General features: G+C 44.5%; 1 protein-coding gene across 12 annotated transcripts in view; it reads right to left on the bottom strand.

Annotated features, from left to right (window-relative positions):
• PROM1 (prominin 1) overlaps positions 1–23,772 on the bottom strand; it is a 340,751-nt gene that overhangs the window by 239,090 nt on the left and 77,889 nt on the right. The window lies entirely within an intron of this gene.

Genomic DNA, 23,772 nt, shown 5'->3' with positions numbered 1-23,772 from the left:
GTAATGATAAAAATAATAATTACTGTATGGTATTGCTGATTAATAACCCTTTTTACACTGGGGCACTATTCAGGCATTTTAGCACTAAAAATAGCGCCTGTAAAGTGCCTGAAAAGTGACTCTCATGTCTCCCCAGTATGAAAGCCCGAGTGCAGGTACCTGTCCCCACTTCCGGGAGATCGCACCACTGCGTGATCACTGGGAAATTCGGCCCCCCTCCTCCTTCCCCCGCCACCAGACCATTCAGAAAGCACAGCGCCCTTCGCACAGTAGGGAACCAGCTGTGAAGCCGTAAGGCCGGGTTCCCTTACTACAAATGGCAGCAGCAGCACCCGAGAGCCAATGGAAACATCGGCTGGGGTGCCAACATCGCTGGATTCCAGGACAGGTAAGTGTCCTAATATTAAAAGTCAGCAGCTACAGTATGTGTAGCTGCTGAATTTAAATTTTTTGCTGGGGGGGGCGGAACTCCTCTTCAATAGCTTGCGCCATAAATGGTAAAATGGCTATGAAATTTTACTGCTAAACATAGCATTCCTAAACCTAACTAGTCCTAAAAAATATCCCCACCCCCCCTTCTAATACATATGCTAACTAACCAGTGTAAAAAAGGAGGTATATACACTTACATATTTTCAGCCTGCTCTGGTCCTGTCACATGGTACGGCTCCCCTGTGTCAGCAGTCAGCAGCAGCTACAGGGGAGTAAAGGAGCACCGACAACGGGTGGGGCATGGGAGCCTATGGGTGACATCAACACTTGCAGAATTCCCAAATGTTGTTGAGTGTTCTCGCTTTTTTTCTGCATTTGCCAAAGGCTGACACAGGGGATCATGTGACCGGACTGAAAATAGGTAAGTATATACCTCTTTTCACACAGGATAGTCAGCATAGGTTAGGAGGGGTAGGGAACATTTTTAGGACTAGCTAGGTTTAGGCTGGAATTTTACTTTAAACAGGTTTGTGTTATAAGAAAGTTAAAATTATATTGTACAAATGTTCATGCTCATACCATAAGTGCAGATGTCATCAAGACCATACAATATGTTTTCTCAAACCAAGGTTTTTGGAAAGAGCTGCATAATATTTTAAATTGTTTTTATATGTCATTTATTTAAAAAATGGCTTGCGGTTTCCATTAAAAAAACTAACTTATTCACCCAAGTCCCTTTGCATAATAGGCAGTGGACCACAGGTCCAGAGACATCTGATGACACCAGTTAAATGCTACAGAGCATAATTCGGCAGCAGTAGGTAAGGTTAGTATAATCTCCATGTAGCACCCAGGCCACACAGTGCTGTTGGCTTCCCTCCTCTCTCCTCGGCTGCTTCGGGGGATGTTTCAGGATGGAGAGCGGGGAAAAGTGCTAGTCAATATGTCCTTTACCTGCCCCTGCTTTTTCTAAATTAACACAGTGAACACACTCACTCAGTTCATTCACAAACTGAAGCATAGTAAACACAGTTTACTGTGCTTCAGAATGTTTCAGCTTTGGGATGCACAACCTAATGCAATAGGTTGCGCACACCTATGGGCACAATACAAGATACGTGCCTAAGAACTTCAGTTATGAATAAACACAGTGGGTGATTGGTACCCATCACTCATAGTGTTCATTCAGGAAAGGAAGGGGCTGGTAAATATGACATTTACTGGACCCTTCCCCCACTCTCCATCTTGAAGGATCTTAATGTGTGCCTGCAGCTGCTGGCGGTAAGGAGAGGAGGGAAGCCGGCAGCACTGCTAGGGTAGGGGGGTACACAGGGGGGCTTGGGAAGCAGGGGGAAGTGTATGGTGCACAGGAAGGGTGATTGGTGTGGTGGGGGAGCAATTACTGGAACTGATCACCTGTATGGCTCTCTCTGCAGTAGCTGAAAGCCAGTGGGATGGAGAGGAGAAGGAGCCAGCTTTCAGCTGCAGAGCGAGCCATACAGGTGATCAGTTTCAGTAATTGCCCCTCCATGCCGTGCACCCTTCCTGCCCACATCTGTTCCACCCTGCTGCCTGGCCCCCCCCTGCTGGCCCAGACCCTGTACAGGAGGACCGGTGGAACCCCTTGCCCACTCCCCTCTTTCAAAACCAATGTCTCCTCTTTTAAACATAAAAGTGATTATTATTACTACCATTTTGACTAGAAACCCAGTTATATGAAACTCTAGTACAGTGGAGCACCCACTGGGTTCCCCGCTCTCTCTTTCCGGTTTGTTATATTCAATGATTGTATTTTACCTTCTTTTGTACAGGATTTGAATTGTAACTCGTCCTCTAATGCAGTTTTTTGTGAACTGTTTTTCTTCATTGTACCTTCATGAAAAACCCAAATTAAAATTTTGGAAATGGAAAGTTTAGTTTTGTGTTTGCATCACTGTTTTCTTTTTGTTCAGGAAAGGTAAAATTTTCATTTTAAAAAGTAACTCCATTTTTAGCCAGAAAATGTATTTCCCTCCAGGTGAAATATACATTTTCTAAGGACTATGCAAATGTTATTGGAGCTTCCTACCTTTCTTTCTAATGAAGAAATTGTGATTTGTCCCATCATCTCCTTTTTACACTGTCCTGCTAAATGGCAAAGCTGAGTATACTGTACAGCAGGGGTGCCGAACCGCTGGCCCTTGGTGCCCTCTGATATTGCCCGTGATCTTTTGCTCTAGGATGGTGGGTCAGCAAGAGCAGATTGCAGGTTCCCAACAAGCCATTCCAGAGCATCAGTGTGAAGAATGGAGCCAGCAGTAGAGGAAGCATGCGGCTGCAGTAGAGAGCAGAGTTGATGCTTCCAGGATAGCGTCGGCTCCTGTCACAGGTGGAGAAATACCAAATGCACTCCGTCTGGGGACAGCAGCAGCCAGTGATACCAGGGACAGCAGCAGCCAGTGATACCCACCGGGGGGGGGGGGGGTTAGCAGCAGCCAGTGGTACCCACCTGGGGGACAGCAGAAGCCAGCCATACCCTCCTGGGGGACAGCAGCAGCCACTGATGGACAGCAGCAGCCAGTGATACCCGCCTGGGGGACAGCAGCAGCCAGTGATACCCGCCTGGGGGTCAGCAGCAGCCAGTGATACCCCCCTGGGGGTCAGCAGCAGCCAGTGATACCCGCCTCGAGGTCAGCAGCAGCCAGCCATACCCATCAGGGGGGCAGTGGCCAGCCATACCCACCTGGAGGACAGTGACTAGCCAGCCATACCCGCCTGGGGGACAGCAGCCACCAGCCAAACCCGCCTGGGGGACAGCAGCCACCAGCCATACCTACCTGGGGGACGGCACCTTCAGCCATACCCACCTGGGGGACGGCACCTTCAGCCATACCCACCTGGGGGACGGCACCTTCAGCCATACCCACCTGGGGGACGGCACCTTCAGAAGGGCACCACACCTGCAGGACATAATAGAAGTTTATAGCAAAGTGCAGTTAACCTGCAGGAAAGCCACAGGTACACTGCGCTGCACCTGTAGTGCGGGTAAACCACAGTGCATCAGTGTGAAAGCCTTAGGTCCCTTTCACACGATCGGTCTAATTGGGTCCGCCTGTCCATTTTTCAGGTGGACCCAAATGGACCCTCCATTCACCTCTATGGAACGGTAGATGTAAACAGATTTGTGTCCGTTTACACCCACCTACCTCTAATCCGATCTGCTATTAAAGAAATAAAACAGAAGGGGATCTGTCCCCTTCCATCTGGGCTTATCAGATTGGAGGGCCCATAGAGTAGAGTAGAGCAGGCTGTGTCTGCTCTGCATATGAGTGGATGCAGACCTGTCATCTGCCCGCTCCCCTCATTGTGGCCCGCGATCGGTTGCCAAGTCGGTTAAGTGGCCCTCACTCTTCAAAAGGTTGGGCACCCCTGCTGTACAGTCTTACTGTAATGCAATTGTGCAGTCCATGTTTCTCTCTTTACAAGTATATCTATAGAAGAAAGCATTGAAAGGACTTTACATTCCCTTTCAAAATAACTCAGAGTATGCCATGCTTTGGCAGGAGTGACGGACAAAGATTGCTAAACGGTTCTGTACAAAGAGACAATCCCCCCTCCTCTTCCTCACTAATTATTGTTGCTCCACGGATGTGCATTGCATGATAAAATGTAATGCTGAGCTCGGGCATACATGTGGTAAAAGGATCATTCACCACTCATGGAAGAAAATGGAAGATTTTTCAATAAGCACTCCTGATACAAACAAGAGCTCAATGTAACTCTCAAGGGCTTCCTTTCCAATGTCGTGTTACTCCTCTAATTGGCTGTATCCCGTTAGCCCATGGGTGCTCTTAGAAGAACTGATGGCCTTTATTTTCCAAAAACAAGTTGTCTCTTCAGAACTGACTGAGGAGATGTTAAAGGGAAACAATAATCTTTTTAAAGTATTTTTTTTAGATATCAATAAAAAAGAAATATGTACAACATAATCTGTGTGGTTTTAAAATCTTGGAGTGGATTAACAAGAACTGGCAGTTGCTTAAAAAATGCACCAATTCGATATGCCTGTTTAAATAGTGCTTCTAGTAGCAATAAAATAAGTGAATTTATGAGATTTGAAAATCATTGTATTCTGTTTTTATGTAGATTTTACGCAGAGCCCCAACTTTTTTTGGAATTGGGGTTACATATGAGAGTGTAGCCATATTGGCTCCTTGGGCTTCCAATTTCAGCCCAAGCCAATTCTGGCATTCCTCTCCTACATGTAAAAATCATAATTTTTTTGCTAGAAAATTACTCAGAACCCCCAAACGTTATATATTATTTTTTTTTTTAGCAGAGACCCTAGGGATAAAATGGCGGTTGTTGTAATTTTTTATCTCACACAGTATTTGCGCAGCAATTTTTCAAACGTGATTTTTGTGCGAAAAAAAAAAAAAGAAACATTCATGAATTTAAAAAAAAACCACTAAAAAGTTAACCCAATTTTTTTGTATAATGTGAAAGATGATGTTACACAGAGTAAATAGATACCTAACATGTCACGCTTTAAAATTGCGCATGCTCGTGGAATGGCGCCAAATTTCGGTACTTAAAAATCTCTATAGGCTACATTTTAAAAAAGAATTACAGAAGAGGTCTTGCACTAGAATTATTGCTCTCGCTCTAACGTTTGTGGCCATACCTCACGTTTGGTTTGAATGCCATTTACATATGCGGGGGTATAACCTACGTATGTGTTCGCTTCTACGTGCGAGCACACGGGGACGGGGGCGCTTTAAAAAAAAAAAAAAAATTTTATTGTTTATTTTTATTTTTTACACTTTCCCTTTAAAAATAGTTTTTATCACTTTTATTCCTATTTCAAGGAATGCAAACATAATAGGAATAGGAAACAGAACAGATCAGGCGCCTGCTGAGAAACCTGTATTGAGGAGTTGATAACCGTTCTAAGAGTCTAAGGCTCGGTTCACACTGGGGCGACTTGGGATCCGACTTGTACGCCCTCAAGTCGCCCCAAGTCGCCCCAGAAATAGTTTCGATGGGAGTGAACGCTAGCGTCTTAATAGACACTACTGAAGTCACTCCGACTTCAGAGCGTACTCCCTGTACTACTTTGATCCGACTTGGTAGGCGACCTGTACCATAGAAATCAATGGAAGTCGCCTCCAAGTCGGATCTCTCTGTAAAGTCAAGCGACTTTGCAGGGAAAACCCCTCCCTCCCCCCCTCCCTCCCAGAGAGCTGATTGCCCCGTGATTGGCCACAGGCGAAGTCGCCTGTCATGGAGGCGACTTCAAGTCGCCTCGTAATTTGCCGAAGTCGCGCTGAAGTCGCGCTAAAGTCGCGCTGGAGCTGCGTTGAAGTCGCGGTACAAAGTCGCGCTGAAGTCGTGTTGCCCCAGTGTGAACCGACCCTTAGCTGCTGGTTACAACTCCTGGGAGGGAGAGGGGTGAAAATTGCAACAATTTGTTCAATACAGCGCTTAGACTCTAGTATGTTGCTCCATGACAGTGGGGGAGAATGAAACTCAGTCTTATAATTTATAAAACAGCCTCTATAAGTTCCTTGATAAAAGTAGTTTGTTAACAAACAATATGAAACTTACATTGGAACTGCCATCCCAAATGGCCAATTGTCTTTCCACAGATCTCAGAATTCCATAAGGCCATGCCTGTCCTCAGATGGAAGGGTCCCAGGTGTATTACTGTTGTTGCCAAGTCATCTGACTTGACAAAGCACTGTACGCAAAACATGTCATCACGGTGACAGGACCACGCAGATGACCTGGCCCTCTGTGCCTTCTCTCCACTCCCTCCATTGGCTATTGCCTTGTCCTTCGGCGCATGCAAGTGACGTCATCGCCAGATGTCGCGTCTGTACGGTGCCACTGCAAGGAGATTCGTAGAGCCTCTGGCTGGGCATACACCATCCTTAGTACGGACCAGAGGCTCCCTATCATCCATCCACTCGGCCATTGAGGTTATCACCCATCAACACTCACGACACAGTGGCAACCACAGTGATACACCTAGGACCCTTCCATCTGAGGACAGGCCTTATGGAATTCTGAGATCTGCGGATAGACAATCGTCTGTTTGGGATAGCAGTTCCCATATAAGTTTCATATTGTTTGCCAATAAACTGCTTTTATCAAGGAACTTATAAAAGGCTGTTTTATAAATGATAAGACCTAGTTTCATTCTCCCCCACTGTCACGGAGCAACATACTAGAGTCTAAGCGCTGAATTGTTATAATAGGAATAGGGCATGACAAGTCCTCTTTTCAGAGAGATCTAGGGTCTATCAGCCTGAGATAAAATTTAAAAAAAAGCAGTCTCAGGCTTTCCAGCGAAAAAATAAGCAGTATTTACATCTGCCGGGTCCGGAAGTGACATGATGTCGCACCCTGGCCTCTGAGGGTCATAGAGATGACCAGGTACCATCTGGTCCTTAGTCAGCTCTTTGGTAAACCACCGCCACCGGCCAATTAATTCTATGAGTAAATAAAATTTTATGAGTACAGACCCCTGAAGGGATCCCTGATACTGGGTGTGTGAGCTAAAGGTGACACTGGCTAGTGTATCGAAGAAACAAAGTCCACTGAGTCTCTTCTGCTACAAACTGACTTGTTCTTCCATACAAACGCTGTATAGTTCAGCAGATAATCTGCTCCACAGTTCTAAAGAAAGAGTTCTCCTCGCTTGTGCATAGTTACTTTGGAGTATCCTACTAATTCTGTTCTCCTATCCAAGTTCTCCAAAAAAAATAAAAAAAATAAAAACACATCCCCTAGACTGGACATTGAAGATAATGAGCAGAATAGTGTGTTCAGCTGACTGTATGAAAATACCATGTAACTGGTTGTGGATTAATCAGTGGGAGACCCCGGTACAAATATCCAAGCAGCTCCTACGGGGGTATCACTACATAAAATAGGTTTTTAACTTCTATGATTGGTTATTTTGGTGGCGCCCTTTCTCTTAACCACTTGCCGAACACCAATATATATCCTTAATTTGACCCCCCCCTCCTGCCGGGCTCCGGTGCCCTCCACCGCTTACAGTAACCACATGTAATTAGCAGAAAAAATGGACCCCAATAGCGTACCACTGTTTAAAGGAATAATTTATTGGTAAAAAATATATATAAAGTCAATAGCCTAATAAAACAGGATGGGGAGCTCCAATAGCCATACAGGCCTCAGACAACATCTTGTGACGAAACGCGTAGAACGGGACTCCCGGCATTTCTGGTTTTCTTGGCGCGGTCTGTGGAACGCACGCTGTCCAGACCTCCAGAGTGTTTTGTTTTACCCTGTATGGCTGTCGGAGCATTGGAGCTTCCCACCCTGTTTTATTAGGCTATTGCCTTTATATATATTTTTTAATAAATTATTCCTTTTAATGGTGTTACGCTATGAGGGTCCAATTTTTCTGCTAATTACATGTGGTTACCCGGACATCCCCAGTCTGTAGTGGAGAAAGGAGGAATAGCATTAGTGCTTCACTAATAGCTTGTAAACACCCCGTGTTACGCCACTCACCCCAGGAGGGACTAGGAAGGATCCGGACTCTGGACGGAGACGTCGTATCAGGTTGCGGAGGAAGATACACACCGGGATTGGTCCAGCAGGGATAGGAGTAGATCCCACTTATACGCCTTTCACCCCTGCAGGGGTAAGGCGCTCTGGTGAGTGCAATCACGAGAGGGGAGCACGAAAAGTCACCCATATTTTTGGCACTGAAATTTTGAACAGACTATCACCATTTATAATTACAATTTTTGAGTTTGTACCAGTCTCTTTTGGGATTTTTTTATTTATTTATTTATTTATTGCCATGATTTTTGCTATACTGACATTTGTGCCTCTTGCACATCTACTGGACATTTGATTATAATATTTTAGTTGTATGTTGTTTGCACACTAATTGGATACTCATACCTTAGTATTAGTTACACACCACACCATCATAATAATTTTTTGGACTACCAATTTTTTCATTATCACTTGTTTTCTGCACTTGTGTCGCTTACACAGATATTGGGTTTTTAAACCTTACTGTTTGCACAGTATTTGGGTACTCATACCTTATTACTAGGGTTACACCAATTTACCAATTTTCCAGTACACTATTTTAAATTTCATTCAATGTGTTTCTTGCTGGATTTATTATACTAGCCTACACTTAGTTCACCTAGCTTCTCACTTTTTGGGATATTTTCCCTTGTATCGGTTTCTACTTCCCTATATATACCACACGTGTGAGGTTCCATTTATTTCTATTACAAAGAAAGGGAATTGGCGCTGTTTCCATGTTTCTTTTATTCCCTAGGGTGATAGAAAAAATATATATAATGTTTGGGGGTTCTAAGTAATTTTCTAGCAAAAAAAAAATGTTTTTAACTTGTCCTTAGTTTAGGATGTATCCCAATAATATATATAAACTTTCAATTTTATCTGACATTGCTAAGTCCATAATAAAAACTAGTAATAAAGAGTAAGTACCGGTATGTGCTGAAGAGTTTTCCCGACTGTTAGGAGTTACAGGCGCACACTCTGTCTCTTGTACACAATACAGATCAGTGTTCACATGGATAACTTGGAGCACACTCCATCTGGCAGACAAATGGCTTAGGCACAATGAAATAATATGTGTTCAGTCTTCCAATTTATTTACATCTGGCCAGTTCTCCTGCTCTTTATATACAGTCATAGCCGGGAGTTATAGGAAGCGTCAGATTATTGGTGTTCTCGATTCAACCTTGTCTGTGTAATGCACTATTCTAGAAGGAATAAATTCGAATACGTCTATTGGGAAAGTTTCTGGGCCCAGTACAGCTGTGTTAAGGGGTTATAGCATTCTTACTTAAAGTGTGCATAGATAGCAGGCAAGCAATAACATATGTAGGGTCAGACTTATCTCACCCAAAGTTAAACCATTTGCTATGATCAACTCCAGAGATAAAATGATAATTCTCCCGCTCTACAAGACTCTGGTCCGGCCGCACCTGGAGTATGCTGTCCAGTTCTGGGCACCAGTTCTCAGGAAGGATGTACTGGAAATGGAGCGAGTACAAAGAAGGGCAACAAAGCTAATAAAGGGTCTGGAGGATCTTAGTTATGAGGAAAGTTTGCGAGCGTTGAACTTATTCTCTCTGGAGAAGAGACGCTTGAGAGGGGATATGATTTCAATTTACAAATACTGTACTGGTGACCCCACAATAGGGATAAAACTTTTTCGCAGAAGAGAGTTTAATAAGACTCAGGGCCACTCATTACAATTAGAAGAAAAGAGGTTTAACCTTAAACTACGTAGAGGCTTCTTTACTGTAAGAGCAGTAAGGATGTGGAATTCCCTTCCACAGGCGGTGGTCTCAGCGGGGAGCATTGATAGCTTCAAGAAACTATTAGATAATCACCTGAATGACCGCAACATACAGGGATATATAATGTAATACTGACACATAATCACACACATAGGTTGGACTTGATGGACGTGTGTCTTTTTTCAACCTCACCTACTATGTAACTATGTAACTATGTAACCTCTTCTACATAAGGACAGGAAGTCGAATGAGGGCAAGATGGTCCCCACTCTACTCTATGCCCTTGGAGGACCGGAGCGACATCACTTCCCCCTGATGACCTTAAAGCGGAGTTCCACCCAAAAGTGGAAACTCCGCTTATCTGTCCCCCCCCCCACATTGGGGCACCTTTCGGGGGGGGGAGCAGGTACCTGTTTTTGATAGATACCCATCCCCACTTCTGATAGATCTTGCCGGAAGTTCGGCCCCCCTCCTCCAGGCCATTCAGAAAGCACAGAGCGCTTCACGCATGCACAGTAGGGAACCTTATCATGAATGGCAGCGGCAGCACCCGAGAGCCAATGGAAAAATCGGCTGGGGTGCCAACATCGCTGGATTCAGGACAGGTAAGTGTCCTAATGTGTAGTTGCTGACTTTTAAAATTTTACTTTAAAAAAGGGCCAATTTTTTTTTTTGGTAAATGTAAAATTTCATTTTTTTTTTCTTCTTTTTGCTTTTAAGTGTAAATGTGAGATCTGAGGTGTTTTTGACCCCAGATCTTGCAATAAAGAGGACCTGTCATGCTTATTTCTATTACAAGGGATGTTTACGTTCCTTGTAATAGGATTAAAAGTGATCAAAATTTTTTTTATCTAAAAAAGGGACAGTGTAAAAATAAAATGTAAAATAAATAAGATTTAAAAAAAAAAAAAAAAAGCACCCAGTCCCGTCCGTGCTCGCGCACAGAAGCAAACTCATAAGTAAGTCGCGCCCACATATGTAAACGGTGTTCAAACCACACATGTGAGTTATCGCTATGATCGTTAGAGTGAGAGCAATAATTTTAGCACTAGACCTCCTCTAACTCTAAACAGGTTACCTGTAAAATATTTTAAAGCATCGCCTATAGAGATTTGTAAGCACCGTAGTTTGTCGCCATTCCACGAGCGTTCGCAATTTTGAAGCATGACATGTTAGATATCTATTTACTCGGTGTAACATAATCTTTCACATTATACAAAAAAAATGAAAAAAATGGGCCGACTTTACTGTTTTTTTTTTTTTATTAATAAAAGTGTATGTTTACCAAAAGAATTAAGCTTGAAAGACCGCTGCACAAATACACTGTGACATAAAATATTGCAACAACGCCATTTTATTCTCTGGGGTCTCTGCTAAAAAATATATAATATTTGGGGGTTTTAAGTATTTTCTAGCAAAGAATACTATTTAAGTGTTAGAAAAAGGCCTGGTCCTTAAGTGGTTAAAGTGTTTGTTACCCCAACAGTTCTAATTCCTGATATGTGGCTGCTGTACCCTGTACTTTTATGAGAAACCATCCTGTTCTCTTTGTTTTGCTTCCTATATGTGAAATCCCTGGTGTTCCTGCCAGTTCCTATTAAAAACTGACCACATTAAGCAGGAGAACACATTGTGGTCAGTTCTCTGTGCTGGGAACTCAGTATGCTCTCCTCCAATAATAAAGACTTGTCCTGATATGCCCCCGCTGCCCAGCCATTCACTGGGAAGCTCAGTGTGCTGCTGTTTCTCTTCCCCAGCTCTTTTGCAGCTGGGAACAGAGGGAATATGAACAATTATAAAAAAGGGGAAACATATATATATATATATATATATATATATATATATATATATATATATATATATATATATATATACACATATACACATATACACATACATACATACATACATACACACACACACATATATATTTTATATACACAAATGTTTTCCCTTTCATTTCTAATTTTAAAATGAATGGGTTGTTTTACAAGGTGAGGGTTTACAATTACTTTAAAGTAAAACTTTGGTCTTCCAATAAATAAAAATATGTGTTGCAACACTTAATTGTAAATGCTTCTGCACTGTTTTAGTCCTCCTGCAAAGTCCCACAGATACCTGTTGATCCTGCCACCTAATGCAGCTTCCTGTGATGATGTGGCAATGATGCTCTATTGCTCTTGAATTAAAAGAAGAATTACCCCTTCATTTTGGTGATATTGTCTTGCAAAAAGGATTAGATTTTTTATGCAATCCATAGAAAAAAATAACTACAAACTAAGACGACTCACTTTTTTCTGATTCGATGAGTGTAAGCTCCGTTTGCTCCGTTACAGCCATCAGCCATAAACAACTTTGTGCCCGCTGTTGAACTCTGAAGCTTTTACATTTTCTCTACAGACTGCAGACTATGTAGTAGAAGTGATTCAGTTGGCTGCAAAGCCACCCAGTCACTTCTACATTGTGGGGGATGTGCTGACCGGTCTGATCCCCTCGCCCCCTTTATGTGTCCCAGGCTTACCTGCCCTCCTGGGGCTTTCATTGTAGGCGTTAGGATTTTGAGTGGTGGTGGAACAGCTATTTGCTGATCTTCCCTGTGAATTATCAAGCTAAAAGTGTTCAGCTTCTGAGTTCAGAGCAGTCAACCCCCAGGTTGTCTGCTCCATTCTGTCCAGGGAAGAAGCAAATCGATCACAGTCTGTCACTAATTAGCTATTCACAGAAGCAATTACACAGTATTGGATAGTTAAATGTTTAAAAAGAAAATAAATTTGCTTATGCAAACACTTTTAGCCTTATTCAATAAGTGCTCATTTTTAAAAAATGAAACCAAAGCAAACAGCTAAATACACAGAAGAAATACGTATATGGGAGCTGCCAAATGGGTATTGCTGTCCATCCAGTCCTGAGACCTAAGCCAGCCATATGTGGATCGAAATTTGTCAGGGACTAGACGAATTTCGATCCATGTATGGGCAGGCTGGTTGTACAGAAATCGATCCACAGATCGACTTCTGTACAACCGCGCTGTTGGAAATCAGTGTATTCTGATGGTGGTAAAGTCTCCCTATTGTCAGAATATAATACCGCAGTGTGTGTATATGTGAACTGAGTCATGTATTGGCTGCATTACACAGCTCTCTAACACAGCACAGCCCTGTCTAGCAGAGGAGGAGACCTTGTTTTTCTCTGCTGCAGGTAAGTAACACTTACAGGTCTTGTTCCTTCGTCTACCTGTCTCTCTGTTTTCTGCTCCTATCAGCATATTCCTTGCTGCCTGGCTTTTTGTGCTGTTTCCCCTGATTCCATTTGGAGCTCTGCTGTGCAAGGACTGCAAGAGGCTGAAATCAAATCAAAATAAAGTACTTAAACATTTTAACCTGTTGCTGCACATGTAACGCATATGTGCAGCGGCAAATAGGGTGGTCTTTAATATCCACACACACACTGCACATATGTGTCTATGGATGGCTGGGGCTTATGTGCTAAGAGTGTGCTCACTGTGGGCTACCAGCACAATGGCCGAACTGTCATAGAAACCTTTCATTGTCTTGTCATTATCAGGCGCAGGCAGGACAGGCTCCTCCGATCATGTGACAGCCAATCACATTGATCAGGTGATTGAAAAGTCTGTCCTGACCCCCGGGCATAAAGACCCACTAAAAGGGATGCTGGGGCTGGACAGGAAGGGCTAAGCAGCTCATAGATGACTCAATTTTCTTTCCTTCCACCACAGGTGGATAAAAAGAAAATAACTATTCCACCTTTAGCGCCCTGGGGTTTAGTCAGGGAGCTCCTCACCAAATTCCTTGTCAGGAGTAGCTACTGTAGATAGTTGTTAGAGATCCATCGATTTCTCCCTAAGTTTGGCCTTGTTGTACTTTTCTCTTCTGCCACTAGGTGGCCGGGCACTTGTGGCATTAGATGTGAGAAGGACATTTCAAGGTCAAATTATGGGTATATGGGATATCTCAGACAATGGGCAGCCTGCTGGGAGAACCTATATATTTGGGTGGGGTCAGGTGATTTGTGTTCTGTGCCACTCAGACTGCCGTCTGGGTGGATGTGTGTCATCTGCCCCAGGCTGCTAGGCCGGAGATTGGGCCTATCCCAGGGGCAAACCAAAAGTGACGGTTCTGCCAGCCAGAGAACCTGTCGTGGACGGAGGTAGAAGAGAAGCTATCACCATTAAGGGACCAACCACCTTTACCAGGTACCACAGTGAGTAACTGAAGTACCAGAGTAACATCGAACGGGCACGAGAGAATCGGGAAACTTCAGGCGGTGATCAAGTCAGAGACCCAACCAGCAGAGGTGATGCTTGCAGAGCATCCTTGTGTGTCAAGCCAGGAACCGAGGCGGTCAGCAGGGGTGAAGCTTGAAAGGTATCTGGAGTGCCAAGCTAGGGACCCAGCAGGGAAGCGGGGGTGACGCTTGAGGGAGATACCACTGCAAAAGCCTTGAGGAGCTCACAGGATTAAGAGTCAGTGAACCAGAGACCAAGTGAGACCGGGAGCTCAAGGAGCTGAAGAGCTACAATTGGACATTGTAGTGAAGCTGAGAGACCTGTTGAACTTTGCGTTAGGAACTGTTAAATACTGTTGCCATAGGAGACAGCAAACCTGCACATGCAGAAGTGGCACCTTGCTGGGGCCTTTCCCTGTACGGATGTCTTCCTATTGAAGTCTCGGTGTCTGCCTATTGAAATTGCAACCACTTAAGAGTGTCCTGGCCCTAACCCTCTTTCCCTTGCAAAATTTAAAAAGGACTGTTAAAAGAAATAAAACCTCTTTTGCATCCAAGAAGTGTCTGGCGCCCGATGACTTTCACCATATTTACACCCACTATGCCTCACAACCCACTACATATTGAAGGATGTCAGCGGTCTGTGGCCTCAAAAGGTTCTCGGTAGACTGGAAGAGGTTAGAGATTCTGCTACACGCCATCAACACAATCAGTGTTGATGGGGGAATGCCTCCCGCAGTGCGGCCAGCAGAACACAATGATTACTGCTAGCGACGGCAGTAACCGAGTGTAAAAGACCTGACTGGCTGGTTGTACCCAAGTCGATCGGTGAATCAACCTGGGTACAATCACCCTGCCCATACATGGATCAAATCCCTGCTAAACCAGATGAATTTCGATCCATGTATGGCCCGACTTTAAAGTAATATATTTATTGATGGAATAATAATCATATATCTGCAGCTTGGGCTCACAGTACAATGCTGGAGAAAACAGTGCTGGCATAATAGTGTGAGCGCTATTCTCAGCAGCATTGAGGAATGCCCACTGCTATTGCTGGAGGAGAAGAGGATCAGCCGGAAGAAAGCAGTAAAAAAAAAGGTAAGTATGCAAAAAAAAAGAAAACAACAATTAAATGCAGATAAGGGGCTGGTGTTGGGTAATGCCCAAGCTGGAGCTGGACTTAAAGTGGATGTAAACCCTCACATATACCCAGTGAAGTGAACAGCCTCAGATGATACACAGAGATGAAACAAATCTCCTTACATAAGTTTTACATGTATATCTACTGTCTTCAGCTTTATATACCGTTTAGAAAGTTCAGATCATGTTAGAGATTTTCTCTTCCTGTTCATCACTGAGTGCGAAGTCTGGGTATACAGGCAAGACAGCTGACTGGAGAAAAGGCACACACCCCCACTTCACATAGGCAAAGACTCTCAGAGCTGTTCTGTGAATAGTTTAGCTCTCTGCTAATCTATTTATAGCAACCTCCCAGACACAAATTTCAACTTGGTTTTATCTCCTGTGATGGAAAACTTGTCAGAAGTTACCATGCTGATAACAGAAGAATGGAGCAGGAGAAAGAAATAGGACTCAGTGCTTTGGGGAGAGATAAGAAAACACTACAGATAGATGTGCCCATCTCAAATTTCATGAATCAGGTTTACATCCACTTTAAATACAATAAAATCAAACTAGATGTACAATAATATGCATGCAGCTTGACCACAACATATTTACATAAAATTGATTAACGAACGCAGTATTTTTATTTCAATGTGCTGCTTGCTCCATTTTGATCACCAAAAAGGGGTGGCTTATTTCACTAAAGACATTTCTGCATAATTTATTGAAGGCAATCAAATCTTTAGATACGGGAAGTAAGGCCATCTCTTCTTAAAATACTGATAGGTTCAGGCTGGTGAGAACTGTCAGGTTCAATGAGGTGTCTTTTGAGGAGAGCAGTGAAAGGATCCATTTCAGGGAGTGATAAAATAACAATAAGATAAAAAATTCAAGTTAGACTTACCGGTAACTTGTTTTCCAGGAGTCTTTCAGGACAGCACATGAGAGTGGCTCCACCCACTAGGAAACAGGAAACACAAACTCCACCACATTTTAAAAGGAGGCTTCTCTCCACAGCTCATCAGTTGTAGTAGAGTACCTCCGGCCCAAGCTGGAACACATAATCATAATACGGTTAATTCACAGCACATATATATATATATATATATATATATATATATATATATATATATATATACATACACACACACACACACACACACGAAGGGCGGGTAGTTTGCTGTCCTGAAAGACTCCTGGAAAACAAGTTACCGGTAAGTCTAACTTGAATTTTCCCTTATCGTCTTTCAGGACAGCACATGAGAGGATAATCGAGACTTACCAACTAGGGAGGGACAACAGCCTGCAGGACCTTTCTGCCAAACGCCTGATCACCAGCTGACAGAAGATACAATCTGTAGTGACGGACAAACGTAAGAAAACTTGACCACGTAGCCGCCTTACAAATTTGGTCTGGGGTGGCACCAGCTTTTTCTGCCCAGGTAGTGGCTAGAGCTCTAGTAGAGTGTGCTCGAACTCCCTGAGGAGGAGACAAACCCGACTGGACATAAGCTTCTGAAATAGCCATTCTTAACCATCTGGCAATTGATCCCTTTGAAGCTTGCCTTCCTTTTCTGTTGCCAGAAAACAAAACAAATAAAGAGTCCGAAGACCTGAAGTCCCTTGTTTTTTCTAAGTAATGTAATAAAGTTCTTCTTACATCTAACTTATGAAATAATTCTTCCTTACTTCCTGAAGGATCTGAACAAAAAGTTGGCAGGATGATTTCCTGCGACCTGTTATGGACTGATGCCACTTTTGGTAAAAACCCTGGATCTGTTCTAAGCACAATCCTGTCTGGGTAAATCAACATAAAGGGCTCTTTAACTGAAAGAGCATGAAGTTCTCCAATTCTTCTCGCAGACGTAACTGCCACTAAGAATACCGTTTTCAGAGTTAAATTCTTTAAAGAGATTGACTGTAACGGTTCAAAAGGATCTTTTGTGAGTACTTGTAAGACCACTGTCAAGTCCCATCTTGGAAAGGGTCTAGTGGGAACTGGTCTGGATCTAGTAAGTGACTTGAAAAATCTTGTGACCAACGGAACTGAAGAAATAGGTCGATCCAGGTATACTCCTAGGGCAGCCACTTGTACTTTAACCACTTCAGCCCCGGAAGGATTTACCCCCTTCCTGACCAGAGCGTTTTTTGCGATTCGGCACTGCGTCGCTTTAACTGACAATTGCGCGGTCGTGCGACGTGGCTCCCAAACAAAATTGACGTCCTTTTTTTCCCACAAATAGAGCTTTCTTTTGGTGGTATTTGATCGCCTCTGCGATTTTTATTTTTTGCGCTATAAACAAAATAAGAGCGACAATTTTGAAAAAAAACGCATTATTTTTTACATTTTGCTATAATAAATATCCCCCAAAAATATATATAAAAAAAAATTTTTTTTCTTCAGTTTAGGCCGATCGTATTCTTCTACATATTTTTGGTAAAAAAAATCGCAATAAGCGTTTATTAATTGGTTTGCGCAAACGTTATAGTGTTTACTAAATAGGGGATAGTTTTATGGCATTTTTATTAATAATTTTTTTTTTACTAGTAATGGCGGCGATCAGCGATTTTTATTGTGACTGCGACGTTATGGCGGACATGTCGGACATTTTTGACACATTTTTGGGACCATTGTCATTTATACAGCGATCAGTGCGATTAAAAATGCACTGATTACTGTGTAAATGACACTGGCAGTGAAGAGGTTAACCACTAGGGGGCGGGGAGGGGTTAAGTATGTCCTAGGGAGTGATTACTAACTGTAGGGGGATGGGCTGTGTGGGTGACGTCACTGATCTCTGCTCCGATGACAGGGAGCAGAGATCGAGTGACACTTGTCACTAGGCAGAACAGGGAGATGCTGTTTACAACGGCATCTCCCCGTTCATCCGCTCCGTGAGGCGATCGCGGGTATCCCCGCGGCGATCGAGTCCGCGGGACCCGCGACCCGACTCACGGAGCTCCCGGCCGGTGCGCGCACACGCCGCCGGCGGCGCGCACGCACGGGCACGGCGGGAAATTCAAATGGACGTACATGTACGCCCATTTGCCCAGCCGTGCCGCTCTGCCGACGTACATCGGCGTGCGCCGGTCGGCAAGCGGTTAAGAGTGCTAATTGCCAGCCCTTTGTCTACCCCATTCTGCAGAAATTCCAGAACCGACACAATGTCTTCTAAATTTCGGTTTGCCGAGTGACACCAAGAGTTGTAGATTTTCCAAACTTTAGCGTAGATATCTCTAGTCACCTTCTTTCTACTAGCAAGCAGAGTGGATACTAGAGGCTCTGACAAACCTTTGTTTTTAACAACTGCTCCTCAGATACCAAGCAGTGAGACTTAGTCTTGCTATATCCGGATGATACACTGGACCTTGAAGTAATAAGTCCTGTCTGAGGAGGAGTTGCCAGAATGGTTTGACTGACATTAGTAGAATGGAGGAAAACCAGGCCTTTTTGGCCAATACGGGGTGATCAAGATTACCAACACCTTCTCCTTTTGTATTTTCCTCAATACCAATGGAATTAGCTGAAAAGGGGGGGGGGGGGGAGGCATAACCCAGCTAAAACTTCCAAGGATGTGCCAGGGCATCTATCCCTATCGATCCGTTGTCTCGGTGCAAAGAGAAGAACTGAGGGAGCTGCGCATTTTCTCTTGATGCGAATAGATCCACCTGCGGGCACCCCCACGTCTGGGTGATTAGAGTGAATATTTCTGGATTCAGACTCCACTCTGCCTTCTGAATTTTTTGTCTGCTCAAGAAGTCTGCTACTCCATTTAGCGTGCCCTTGAGATGCACTGCTGACAGGGAAAGTAGATACCTCTCTGCCCATTCTAGGATCTCTGAAGATAGCAGTAGAAGCGAACCGCTCCTTGTGCCCCCTTGTTTGTTCAGGTATGCCACCGTGGTGGCATTGTCTGACAGTATCTGCACATGGGACCCCTGAAGTTTTGGAGAGAAGGCAACCAAGGCTAGAGCGACTGCCTTTAACTCCCTCCAATTTAATGACCTTCCTGCTTCCACTGGGGACCAAACTCCCTGAGCTATGTCTTGACCCCAGTATGCTCCCCATCCCGAACTGCTGGCATCTGTCGTTATCCTTCTCTCTGTTGGGAAGGACCAGAGTAAACCTCTTGACAGCACTGCCTGATCTCTCCACCACCAAAGGGTCCTTTTTACCCTGGTGGAAAGGTTTTACCTTTGAATCTAAAGCTTCTGGACTGTGATCCCAGATCCTTAAGAAAAAATTCTGAAGGGGTCTGAAATGAAGTCTGGCCCATTGAATGGCCGGCATAGTTGAGGTCAAGGTTCCCAGTACTGACATAACCTTTCTGACTAATACCTCCAGGTTCGTCTGAAGGCTGGATACTGCATGCAATACCTTTACTTTCTTCTCTTCCGGAAGAAAGATCTTTTGGTCTACTGAGTCTATCAGAAACCCCAGAAATTGGACCCTTTGTGCTGGATTGAAATTTGATTTTTGGATGTTTACAATCCAACCTAAGGCCTCCTGATGATTGTGAGCCTTGATCAAATCCTCCTGTAACTTTTCCCTGGAAGGGGCAAAGAAAAGGAGGTCATCCAGGTAAGGGACGACCGCAACCCCTTGCAGCCGAAGGGGAGCTAAGGTTTCTGCCATAATTTTGGTAAATATTCGAAGGGCGGAAGACAGACCAAACGGGAGGGCCCTGAATTGAAGATGCAGAACCTCCTTCCCCATATTTACTGCCAGCCTTAGGTATCTCTGAGACTGAGCAGCTATAGGTATATGCATCCCTTAAGTCGATTGATGCCATAAAGCATCCCTTGACTAAGATTTCTTACCGAAAAGATGGAGTCCATGTGGAATCGACTGTATTGGACTGACCTGTTTAACGGTTTTAAATTGAGGATGAGCCAAAAACTTCCTGACGGTTTCTGTATCAGAAAGATATGGGAATAGAACACCTGGTAATTTTCCTCCGGAGGTACCCGAACCACAACGCCCTGTTTTATCAGATCCCCTAACAGGTTCTTCATGGCTAGGGCTTTCGTTGTGTCTCTTGGCAGATTTGTTACACAGTACCTCTCTGGAGGAAGGTCCAACAGCTCTATCTTGTATCCCTGGGCTATCAAGTCCAAAATAAAAGGATTTTTGTTATGTTTGCCCAAAGAGGAAGGAATTTTTGAAGCCTTCCTTCCATAGGCACCACCAAGTCATTGTGTTTTATTGGCTGGCGTAGGAGGATTGAAAAGGACATTCCCTCTGCCTTTTCCTCTTTGCGCCGACCAATTCTCTCTTTTTTCTTGGGGCCTGTTACCTTTTTCCTGATTTTTTTGAGGTCGAAAAAACCGCCTAACCGGCTGTTTTTTCTTTTTTATAGGAAAGGATTTCTTCTCATCAGCTGTTCTATCTAAGATAGACTCTAGCTCAGGACCAAATAACAGATCTCCCAAAAATGGAACTCCACATAATTTATTTTTGGAAGCTGTGTCCCCAGGCCATGTTTTCAACCATAAAGCTCTCCTAGCTGAAATGCTCAGGGCCCCTGATCTAGCTGACATTCTAATTGAATCTGCAGAGGCGTCAGAAATATATGCTACAGCTGCTGTAAGGGTTGAAAAGGAATCTAGAATCTCCTGTTTGGGTGAATTTAGCTATAATATGTGCTTTTAACTGACTCACAAGTAGCCATAGCCGGCTTGAGATTCCCTATAATGGACTGCCAGGCTTTCTTAAGCTGTTGATCCGCCTTCTTATCCATAGGATCCTTCAAAGTACCCATGTCCTCAAATGCCAGATCTGTTGACCTGGATACTTGGGAAAAAGCTGCATCCAACTTCGGAACTTTATTCCAAAGTGACTCAGGATTATCATTAAAAGGGAAACGCCTCTTGTGAGCTCTTGGGAAAAAGGGTTTTCTCTCTGGGTCAGCCCATTCTTTCTTAATGGTCTCCGAGATTACAGAATGTACAGGGAAAGTGCGACCTGTTGCTTCACCAAGCCCTTCATACATTCGATCGTGCAGCGATAATTCTCTTTTTTTCTTCCTCCATTCCCAATGTTGCATATATTGCTTTCAACAGACTGTCTACTTGCTCCAAGGACAGTTTGTATCTTGAAGGTGCATCTGCCTCTTCCTCCTCCTCCTCTTCTCCAGAGTGTGAGGGGGAATGTCCCCTTTGGGTAGTTGGGCCAGCCTCAGCCTCTACCGTTGGGGTTAAGTGCGAGTCCTGAGAGGGGTCTGAGGTAGTTGCCCGACTTAATGCTAGTGTTACAAGAGAGGAGCGAAAAGCCTGTATAGTAGCATCTAGCTCCTTCTTAACTGATGCGATTATGTCGCTGCACGCAGAAGAAGCCTCTTCCTTGACTAAGGCGTCAATGCAAATTTGGCATAGAGTCTTCTTCCAACCCTCTAGTAACTTCGTTTACATGAGGGACATCTCTTTTTAATAGCTGGTTCAGAGCTCTTAGCCTGCCAGAAAAAAAAAAAAAAGACAAAAAGAGAAAACACCAGCATCTAATTAAGCCAAAGCTTCCTCCTAACGGACTCACCACAGGTGGACAGGTAGAACAGCAGTTAACCCCCTGTGCCCAGACAGGCCCCAGCCACCAAGGGGGAAAAAAACATTTGTGAGAGGGGCACCATAGTAACCAGGATAGTTTCTTCCATACCCTCTTACCTGGGCCTTGCTGGTGCCTGTGCCTGTCCCACATGTGGCTGCCACAGAATCCATAGTGGTGCTGCTTTAATCAGTGGTGAACGCCGGTTCCGGAGTTCAAAAACGCCGTTGCGCCGGACCGGAACCGGCAATATAGGCACCAGGACCGTACCCCCTTCTTCCCCTGCGCCATCTCCGATCGGAAATGATGCGCCTGTTCCTAGTGCCGCCCCCTTGCCGGATACCTCACTTCCAGCCGGCCGAGTCTCTACTCTGCCTCTACCAAGATGGCGGCGGCCTGTAACGCCGTTACGCGGTTTCAAAACAAACGGCTGCCGCCGCCTAAGGAGCTGCTCCAGGACCGGTCCAGCTCATTTTGAGCAAATAAAAGGAAAAAGGAGCCCACTTACCAGCAACCCTGTGGCGCGGTGTGGGAGGATCGGACTCCCTGGAGGAAAAATTAGGTATGGTGGGGTAGGCAGCCTGGCCTCTCAGGATAGCACCATAAGAGACCCTGGCCCCTACTAGGTGTTCCCTTGCCGGAGGAAACACAAAAACTGATGAGCTGTGGAGAGAAGCCTCCTTTTAAAATGTGGTAGAGTTTGTGTTTCCTGTTTTCTAGTGGGTGGAGCCACTCTCATGTGCTGTCCGGAAAGACGATAAGGGAAAGAAAACTTTCAATATTAAAACACTAATTTAAAGGGGTTGTAAAGGTATTTTTTTTTTTTTTTTTAAATAACAAACATGTTATACTTACCTTCACTGTGCAGCTCGTTCTGCACAGAGTGGCCGCGAACCTGGTCTTCTGGGGTCCCTCGGCGGCTGTTTCAGCTCCTCCCCGCAAGCATTTACCACCTTAATGCGAGCTCCCTCGCATGGTGGTGAGTGCTTGCGGGCGCGCTCCCGTGATACAGCCGGCGGCTATAGCCGCTCGCTGTATCACTCGGCCCCGCCCCCCGGCGCACCGCGTCATCGGATGTGATTGACAGCAGCGCGAGCCAATGGCTGCGCTGCTTTCAATCCATCCACTGCAGCCAATCAGCGACCAGGCTGAGCTGCAATGAAGATGACGAGAACGAGCAGCGAAGATTCGAGGCGTCAGGTAAGTAAAACGGGGGGGGGCTGGGGGCGGCGGTACTGTCAAAAGTTTTTTCACCTTAATGCATAGAATGCATTAAGGTGAAAAAATTTTTACCTTTACAACCCCTTTAATGCAAAAAATCCACACATAAAAAAAAAAAAAAATTATGGATTGCAAATTCAGCATTAGGTGAAAATTATTATGGAACAGAGAGGAGGTAAAGTGGTTGTAAACCCTAACATATACCCAGTGCAGTGAACAGCCTCAGATGATACACAGAGATTAAACAAATCCTCCTACATAGGTTCTACTTGTTAATCTGCAGTCTTCTCCTCTCTACACCCCTTCAAAATGGTAAATCTGTTAAAAATCGTGTAAATGTAGCCAGGGGTTTGCTACCATAGTCATTATAGTTGAACAGTTCATTGTTGTTTGCAAATGAGTTTGGCTCCCCCTAGTGTCTGCTGGACTCTGTTAAGATTTTTTTCCTTACTTTTTGGAGAATAATGCAGCAAAGTATTGTGGGAGATGTAGTCTGGAGGAGGAAGTGACTCTGTTAGCTGGATCAGCCCTGGACTACAGGACCGACAATGCAAAGCGTGCAGAACTGCCTGCTGGGAGGAGTGATAAAAGGAGAGGCACAGCCTGTTTTCAGCCTCTCTGGACACCATTCAACACCTGCCAGGAGGAGGTCTGTGTGTGACCAGGAGTGAGAGACTGCGGTCTATACAGCGAGAGCCGGATCGCCTGCCTCTGAGGGGTCTTGGAGGACAGCCCTGCTATTCTACAGTCCGGCCTGCGCTTCATAGCAACTGGAAGCCACCTGCACTTCAGTCCATCCGGAGTTGCGGTGCCATCTTCACCAGACGGAGACACCAGGAGGGGATTCCGGATGAAGCCTCACAGTCATTGGAGTCTATTGTGGTGAGAGGGCACCTG

This window comes from Aquarana catesbeiana, linkage group LG01 (genome assembly GCF_042186555.1).
Source record: "Aquarana catesbeiana isolate 2022-GZ linkage group LG01, ASM4218655v1, whole genome shotgun sequence".
NCBI lineage: Eukaryota > Metazoa > Chordata > Amphibia > Anura > Ranidae > Aquarana > Aquarana catesbeiana.
The sequence above is the reverse complement of the archived record's forward strand: the minus strand, read 5'-3'. Positions and strand labels throughout refer to the sequence as shown.